The sequence below is a fragment of the Balaenoptera borealis genome (assembly GCF_965194805.1).
Source record: "Balaenoptera borealis genome assembly, chromosome: 14".
Lineage (NCBI taxonomy): Eukaryota > Metazoa > Chordata > Mammalia > Artiodactyla > Balaenopteridae > Balaenoptera > Balaenoptera borealis.
The window spans coordinates 18,531,253-18,541,154 of record NC_138875.1 but is presented as its reverse complement, the minus strand read 5'-3'; positions in this window follow the sequence as shown (position 1 = coordinate 18,541,154).

The window sequence follows — 9,902 nt, the reverse complement described above, 5'->3', positions numbered from 1 at the left end:
CTGCTTTGCTGTAAGTCCACCGCTGCCTCCACCCACTGATTCATTTCCTTCATTTCGTCCACAAGCACTTATTGGGCATCAATTAGATGCCAGGCTGTGCTGTTGCTTCAGAACCATTGATCCTTCTCACCCGTAAGGAATGTGCAAATGAGAAAGAGGGCGCAGGAGCATTGACGATGAACTCGCTGGGTAGACTTCAACAAAATTGAGAGATCTGGGATTTAAAAAGGGGAAGGAAAAGAAACCCAACAACGACTTAGGTCAGATAAGAGTATAGGGTTGAATAATGTTTTCAAACAGTTTTGCCCGTGATCTCTATTAGGAAGTACATTTCTGCACAATTAAGGCACAGCCCACAGCCTGCATATAAATCACTAAAGCAATCTTTCACGGAACAATATTTAACTCTTGTGATGTACTCTGATGCTTTCTTTTTCATTTCTTTCCTTTATACTCTATTACATTTTTTTTTTTTTTCATTTAATGGATTTTGCCTCCCCATGTGTAATGCACACAGGATTGGAGACTGTCTGGGCATGGGGCGGACTGCCTGTCACTGCAGGGTCCAAGAGGAGGTGGCAGGAGGGAGGAGAGTAGGACAACTCATCACCGCAGGATGGAAGCTAGGGGGCCAAGGCGAGAAGCCGAGGCACAGGAAAGAGAGAGAAAAGGCAGGTTTGGTGGCATGGATAGTAAGTATATTGGTCTTCTGCCTTTAATGACATATTTTGGAATTGTGAGAAAAAAGCCAAAATTCAGATCAGAATCAGAAACGTGAGCAAGAGTAAGTGGGAGAGGGCTTCCCTGGTGGCGCAGTGGTTAAGAATCCACCTCCCAATGCAGGGAACATGGGTTCAAGCCCTGGTCCGGGAAGATCCCACATGCCGCAGAGCAGCTAAGCCCGTGCGCCACAACTACTGAGCCTGTGCTCTAGAGCCCGCGAACCACAACTACTGAGCCCGCGTGCCACAACTACTGAAGCCCGCGCGCCTAGAGCCCGTGCTCCGCAACAAGAGAAGCCACCGCAATGAGAAGCCCGGGCGCAACGAAGAGTATCCCCTGCTCACCACAGCTAGAGAAAAACCCGCTCGCAGCAACAAAGACCTAACGCAGCCAAAAATAAATAAATAAAATAAATTAAAAAAAAAAAAAAAAGAGTAAGTGGGAGAAAAGCTAAGTGTAAAGAAGTACTATGTGCCAGGAAATAACATTTTTTACAGCGCTTTTGCAAGGTCAGGGATAAATGAGGGAAGGAAAAATTTCTTTCTTAAAAAGAAAGCTGAAACGTAAAAGAAGTGACAGGAATCACGGAGGTAGGGAGAGTGTGGAAGAAAAACAAGCACAAGGCAGAGAGGATGGGTATTGTTGCAGGAAGACACTGGTTCTCATGCCAAATTTCTGCCAACCATGGATGATCGAGGTAAGTAGAACACAGATGAGGAGTCTTCTCTTTTACATAAACACGTGGGTGGGTTTATGTAGCATAGCTAAGGGGAGAGAAAATGCAACCTAGAGTATCACGGCAGCAGGGAGTCTAGTGTGACTCTGTAGGTTCTTAGGGTGCATGAGGATAAGTAAGGAGGGGTAGCTTACTGAGGAGACTAGAGAACTAAAATAAAGGCACATTATATGCACACAGCCTAGAAAATGTACAAATTAGAGGTAAAAATTAAGCAGAAGTAAATAAAAGAATCAGAGAGCCAAGAAAGGCTAAGGGAAGACTCCCTCTTCTTTCCCTTCTTTCTTTCTCTCTCTTTAACTTTTTTCCTCTCCTTCTTCCTTCTCTCCATTATACCCTCCCTCCTTCGTTCCTTTCCTTTTCTTTTTTAGAGCAGTTTGAGGTTCACGGCAAAATTGAGAGGAAGGTACAGAGAGTCCTGGGAACTCCGCCCCTGCCCCCACATGCACAGCCTGCCCCCTTATCAACGCCCCCCCAACTAGAGTGGTGCATTTGTGGCAGTCAGTGAACCCACACTGCCACATCATAATCACTCCAAGTCCATAGTTTACGTTAGAGTCCGCTCTTGGTGTACGTCCTGTGGGTTTGGAAAAATGTGTAATGACATGTATCTACCTTTATCCACCTTTATCGTATCATACAGAGTAGTTTCACTGTCCAAAAAACTCATCTGTGTTTTACTTATTTATCCCTCTCCCCTTCCTCTAACCCTTGGCAACCACTCATCTTTTTGTCTCCATAGTTTTGCCTTTTCCAGAATGTCATGGAGTTAGAATCACACAGTACGTAGCCTTTTCAGACTGGCTTCTTTCACTTAGTCATATGCACTTAAGGCTCATTCCTCCATGTCTTTTCGTGGCTTGATAGCTCATTTCTTTTAACACTGAATAATATTCCATTGTCTGGATGTACCAGAGATTACTTACCCATTCACGTACTCTGGGACATTTTGGTTGCTTCCCAGCTTTGGCAATTATGAATAAAGCTGCTGTAAACATCCATGGGTGGGTTTTTACGTGGACATAAGTTTTCAACTTCTTTGGATAAATACCAAGGAGCACAATTACTGGATCATCTGGGAAGAGTACGTGTAGTTTTGTAAGAAACTGCCAGACCGTCTTCCAAATTGGCTGTATCATTTTGCATTCCCACTAACATTGTGTGAGGGTTCCTGTCAGTCTACAACTTTGCCAGAATTTGCTATTTTTAGTGTTCCATATTTTGGCCATTCTAATAGGTGTGAAGTAGCATCTCATTCTTGGATTTACTTGTTCTTAGTGAACATATCTTAGCCCCCAGTGATCACTTTGTCTCTTCAAAATTATTCTTCTTTTCAAATCAACTATTAATAATTCATTAGAAAGTATTAATGAAGATAAGCGTTAAACTCACCAGTCTAATAGTTGCTGAAATTTACCTTTTTTCTTCTCCTCCCTGCCCCTTTTTTTCTTGAAAGACAGGACAGTATTTCCATGTATTGCTTTTATAGCTCTCCTCCTCTCCATTACTTTTCAAAGCCTTTTGACATTGGCTTTGCAATGACCCTTGCAAGTACTTTGGGTATCCAGGATAGAATTCACCTGGCCCTGGAGATCTGAGTACAGCCAACATGGCTAGTTGCAATCATTGCTCCAAGCTTGGGTCCTCTTGTCTCTTAATGATATTAATTCTGTCTTTTTAATGATGATCATGGTCCTGTAATGGAGCACAGAAGTAAAGCAGGAGTGAAACAGTGTTGCTTTCATTTAACTCTTTTATCCAGGAGTACTACTTAACCTATTCACAACCATGTGGCAGGAGAATGAACAATAATCAGAATGGATGCTGGTGATATAAATTCAGGAGGCCTATTTCGGTGCTCCTGGCTGGACAACAGGTTATTTTTATCCCAAAGCAGATCTCAGGGGCCACAGCTCTCCCTGGTTCATCCACCTATGGACATAAGCCTCAGAGTGGTCCACACCCTGATAGGAACCTCTTTGAGCTCTGGCTTATCTTCTTCTGTATTTGCTTTTGATTCAACTACATTGTTAGCTCACTGAAAACATAGCCTCTTTCTCGTATCACTTTGTGTCATGTGTCATCTTAGTTCACAGCAACCTGTTTGTTATTGATGATGGACATGCCTGTAGCATTTCGATTAGATTACTCTTTAAAGAAAGAAAATTAAGAATTAAAAAAAATTGGGCACTGGAGGTTTTGGCCTACACATCTGTTTATATAGAAGCATGTCTTTAACTGTTACTATTTTTCTCCATTTCCCCAACACCCCCCCCCCCCCCCGTCCCCAAACATCTGCAATTTCTTCCTGGTCAAATAATATTTTAAGAGTTTAAGTGGAAGCCCAGTATCGTATCTCTGTTACTTCTCTGGAAACTTGTGCAAGGGAAAAGTCGGCATTGGGAAGTCACAATTAATCTCTGATGGACACTTAATTCTCAGGAAGATTTACTAAATACTTCAGATGCAATTATAAAACTGGAGCTCAAAGAAAGATAGGGGATCAGAGAATCAAAGTGGAAAGGGGGAGGAAAAAATCCAGCTCAGCCTGGTGTGTCATCACATTTGTCTTGCAGAAATGAACGGTTTAACGGGTCCTGCACCTCAGGTCAGCAGGCTTGGCTTGCTGATGGGGCTCTGGCTCTTTTAGGGTGGGCCAGCGCACAAGCAACCTGCTAGTTTAAGTTCTAAAGGTCTCGAGAGTCATAGTTCAAATACATTCCTGGGGAATTTCACTGAGCCGCTTTGAAAGCAGTTTATGTGCACTGCAGTAATGGGTGAACTAGCTATTTTGACACATTGAGAAAGAATGTTTATGAAAAGAGAAACACTCCTAGTAAAAACAGACAAATGATTGAGGGACATTTCATTGTAGCTGAACTCTGTGTTGGTGCAGGCGTTTAAACAGCCAGTTCCCAACTCGCTATTTAAATACCTATAACCTGAATTAGTTATTCACCAGGGGGAGATGTTGAAGAGAAGCAAAAATGATACAATTAAGTTGCAAATATAGGAGGTACAGGCCCAAATATCCCAACTGTCCTCTTTTTCTTCTTTAACGAGTGTCATTATATTTGGATGTGTTTAATAACACAGCAGAGGTTAAATGAAACATGAAAAGGGGACATACATTAAAATTGAGATAACTCTTCCTTCAGTGAAGTGGAACCCAGCAGATGTAACCACGCACTGTAATTGCTGCCTGTTTCCTGTCAGTCTGATTAAGTTGCATTGTCCCAGCTCCAAGTGTAAGGATCAGTGGCTTCCCATAGGGCACAGCATGGGATGACGGGCTGCGGCAGTGGCATAACTACACGTACCTCCTGCTTCTCCCGGTAATAGTGTAGACATACGATATACATTGATGACATATAAAATCAATAGGCTGTGGAGTGTATTAGGAACACACTGTAATCCATCTTCCCAAAGTTACGTCCCAGGAAAGCCAGATAAACAGTAACACCCTGCATTCGGAGGCTCAGCGGACCAATCTCCTAGCTCCAGAGCCAAAGACTGGACTGCTCATTTTAAAAGAAACAGAAAGGTTTAGATTGAATCGAAATTTAACCATCTCTGAGATCTGCCTACTGCTTTTCATTCTTCCCCCACCCCAACTGTGTACTGTGGCTTCTGACCACGGTCAGTGGACAAATATTTTGGGGGGCACAAAAGGCAGTCCAGCATTGTGCTAGGATGTGTAGCGGATAGGTACCAGAAAGTTTATGATACGCTGGGGAGACAGCATCAACATAACACGGAACGATCAGAGAACTATTAGGAGACACACTGTGTGAGCAAGAGTTCAGGCAAGGGGCAGCTTAGTACAGCCTGGTTAGTGGAAAAGGGGTTTCCTGCGGGTGGAACTTGAAATAAGCCTTGGAGGATAAGTGGGGTTTATGTAGGGGGAGGGGAAGAGGGAAGGCATACCAAGGTGTGAAATCCTGGTGACCAAAATCAAGTTAAATAAAGTTATTGTGTGAGTATCCCAATAAAGGCACCACCCTGCAGTGATCTTTCAGCCTCTATAAAAGTAAATATAGTGATGATCGCTTTCAACAGAAGCTCTCATATTGATTCATCATCACTGAAAAAGTCTCTGATGTGCATTTTTAAATTCAGTTTAACAAAAGCCATCGCCACAGTAGAAATAGTTGAAAAGTGAAAGTAGAAATAGTTGAAAAGTGAAAGGAACGCCATCGTTTGATGCGGATATTTGGTCCCTATGAAGTAATTTGACTAATGTTTTTGCTGACTGTGTTAGAGAGATGTGTCCATCTCATGTAAATATAGTAACACTGATACATGGCAAGAGAACCAAAATATGCTATAATAATATATGTTGGCTGTAAACAATTCGGACTTCTCACCTGAAAGGGGGTATGAGGACATTCAGTTCTAGAACCTGCCTTCAATGTGCTTCCTTAATAAGGCCTGAGAGAGGAGATGAGAATTATAAATAAATTATAATACCACATAGATAGGGCTAAGAGGACAGGGTCTAAGGAAATTCTCAGAGGAGAGCGAGATGACCTACAGCTGTCAGTAATCAGTGCATACCATTTCTTGTCTGCATATTAGACTCCAGTTTGACCTCAAGTTTATGTCCCTAGGTAGTACATCTCACTTGGGGGCCCTGCAGTCAGTTCCTGGATGTCACCAAAGCTTTGCCTTAATAACTTTCAATCTTGTGTGAAGATTCTTGTGAAAGAAACTTCAGACCTTGCAAAAGAAAAAAAAAAAAAAGAGAGAGAGAAGTCAGCCAGTCAATCAATTACTGGTATGTGTGTGAGTCCTTGACTTAACTTTGGAATAATCATGGTCCTTTATATATTTGGAAAAGGAATACTTCCTGTGAGCTGTTGTAGGCGCCACTGACTTATTAAGATCGAATTAGTTTCAAGAAGCCAAGCTGTTTTAAATACTCTTATGATTATAACCTGTTTCCCTGGATCTCATTGTTTCCCCAGCTCATCCTCCTCTTTCGTGACTGGAGGAATTCCAGGGACCCTTCAAAAATGTCAAATTCCCCACTTTCAGGAGAGTTCACCCGTGCTTACAAATGCAACCCTGCTGGCTCCCATGTGGCACGTGCTTTTTCCTTTTCCATGGCTCTGGGGGCTGGCCTTGCGGTTCTCTGTCTTCAGCATACTGCTCAGAAGTGGACTGATCTGATGGTCAGGGGACGTGGGTCAGCATCTCCTGCTCCAAGGTCTTAACCCATGGGATGTTCTCTGCATCTTCCTGTGTCAGTCTCAATGTTTCCATTGAGGGCTGACAGTTACCTCCTTCCCAGACACCAGCTTTCTAGAAAACTCATTTAAATTTTTGGTTACCATCTTTATTCCTTGGCAGTCTGACAGAAATCCTAGGTGGGAATGGTGGAACAAAAGGACAATACCATCAACTATTTTTGAAATAGCTCTTTCCCTCACACAACAGCTATTTTCCCTTGGGCCAAGATGGTGTGACCCCACCCTTTCTTTTGTAGGCTGTACTTTTCTAAGTGATATGTTGGTCCTTCTTAAAAATAGATGTGTGACATAACAACATACTCTGCTGCCCATACCAATCATACCTACTCTTTTTCACATAATCCTGTCTTCTTAAATTAAGTCAGGATAACGTGTTAGAAGAGTCTCCCTATTTGGAAAGCAATTTACTTACTAAAGAGGAAAACCCAAAAGCACAAAAAAGACCAATCATGTGGTTAGTCTTTCTGGTGACCAGTCCTCATCCTAACGCTATCTGGAAGCCTGCTGAGTTCCCCTCATTAGCATAACAAGGACACTCCTATCGCTCAGGAAATTCCAAGGGCTTTTGAAGTTTCCTGCCAGGAACCTGGGACAAGACCAGACAAATTCCTTATTATACCACAGGTAGATGGGGAGAATTTAACAAATCTAAGCTATCTTTACTTTAGCAAGACATTCGACGGAATATCTTTCCATCTTGGTGGAAAATATGTAGAAATATTGGATAGGTAATGATATAGCCACTGGAATTCATTCTTAGTTAAATATTGTAATTATATCCAAAGGGTATTATATAATGGATTAACCTGGAGGAATAAAAATTAAATTGGGCCAAAGAAGACATGTCTGTCAAGTTTCCAGATGGCATAAAACTATGAGAGATAGTTAACGTTTTAGAAAGCCAAACAAAAGTTTAAAAGCATTGCGCACATAAAAGAAATACAAGGACATGCACCTCCATGGCATGGGCATCAAGGACTCGGGCTTCTTCTGTTTTTCTGCTCCACCATTTTGCTTTCCATTCTCAAGTTTATTTCATGGTCCAAGATGACAGCTGGAGCTTCAACCATAGCATTCCTATTCCAGGCAAGAGGAAGAAAGAAGAATAAAGGAAAGATGAGTACGCTGCCCAGCTGCTTTATTTTCCTTTAAAAAGCCTCCCCAGAAGTTCCCACAAACTTTTACTTTTAACTCACGGGCTTGAACTTAGTCTCTTAGCTGAAAGAGAAGCTGGGAAACATGTATATATGTCTTGGCTAAGCACAGTGCTGTCCTACCTCCAAAACCAACCAAGCAACCAACCAACCAGACAATAAACGTTGCCATCTTAAAAGGTTGAACTAGGATAAAAACTGACAAAGTGAAATTACCAAAATGAATGTCATCTTGATTTTATATTAAAATGAGTTTAAAAACGGTAACAAATCTCAGTTTTAAGTATAGGGGAAAAAATTTGCTAAATAAAATTCCAGCAAATTTAATCCAGTAGTGTAGTAAAAGAATAATATTTATCGGAATAGGGATTATTTCAGAATGCAAAGCTGGTTTAATATTGCAGTCCAGTTTGTCACTCCTCTGCTCAGGTGTCTTCACCTGAATTGGCTTCTCTCTTGACTCAGGCAATTATTATTATTGTTATTATTATTTTGGTTCTCATTCTTCAAAATGAAAAGCAATGCTTCAGTGAGTATACAGACAGTGCTGTGATACACATCTTTGTGCATCTTTGGGGACAATTCCTAATTGTAATTCTTGAAAATGGAATTGGTAGATCAACATGCAGTCACACATTACATTTTGTTAAATCTGACCATTTGCCCTTCCAGAAGGTAGTGTCAATTCACGGTTCCTGGCAGTGTGTGGAAGTGCCTATTTTTTCATAACTTTGCCTAACACTAGTTACTATCATGATTAAAAAAAAAATCTTTGGTAATGAGATAATAGAAGAAAAGTAGTACTTCATTGTAGTCTTAACAGTATTTATAAGTAAAATCATCATCTTTCAAATGCCTATTGGCTATTTTGTTTCCTTTTCCATTATTGCATTTTCTTGTCCTGTTTTGTCTTTATCTTGCTAATTTGGAGAAACACTTTCTGCATTAAAGATAATTGTCCCAGTTTGTTATTTACCTATTTATTGTTTTTAGTGTATTTTGCCATACTTTCAAAATTTAAAAAGTTTAAAATTTGTAGTTTTAAAGTTTATTCCATTTATTTTTACTCGATGGCTTCTAATGTTAGTGTCATGTTATAAAAAGTCTTCCCTACAATCAGATTAGAATATCTCTTCATATATTCTCTTCTAGTATCCTTTCCTTTGCCTTTTTTTTTTCATTAAAATGCTTAATTCATTTGAGTTTTGCCTCTGTGAATCGTATGAGACGAATACATGTTTTTCTCCACCTCAATGTTTAGGTATTTTTCTAATACTTATAGAAATGCCATTTTTATAATGTATTAAAGTTTCATTTATATGTAGGAATAAATTTTTATTATAAACTTATAGGACATATATGAAGAAAATTATAAAACTTAACTGAAGAGCAATTCATGGAATTGGAATAAATGGAGTGTTATATTTCTAAACTGGAAGGATCAATATTGTGTAGATTCCCATTATTTCCAAATTCATATATAGATTTAATACTACTCCAAACAAAAGTTCAATAGAATATTTTGGAAATTTACAAAATGATTTGAAATTTAATCTGAAAGATTTGAAATCTGAAATTTAACCCAGGAGAATTAGAAAAAGAAGCATTATGAAGGGAACTTGGCCTACAAGATATTGAAATACATTGTAAAGGTGGAATAAATAAAATATCAGGGTGAGCTCTCCAAAAGGAGATAGATAAGTGTACAGAACAAAAAACCAAGAAATAGACTCTAGTAGTTAGTAATTGATAAAAGAGCATTTCACACCAGGGAGGAAAATACACATTATTTTAAAAATAGGGAAGGAGGGACTGGAATATTACGATCCAATTATTTTGCTAAAAATGTAATTAGAGCTTTTACACCATACTCATGGATAGCATACAGAGTTAAATGTAAAACATGAAACAACAACAAGCTAGAAAAAATTGTAGATAAGTGTGTATTTGGCTTTATAGAAGACACAGCCATTCTAAACATTCAGGTAAAGGAAAAAAAATCACACAAGAAAATTTTATATAATTGGCATTATATAA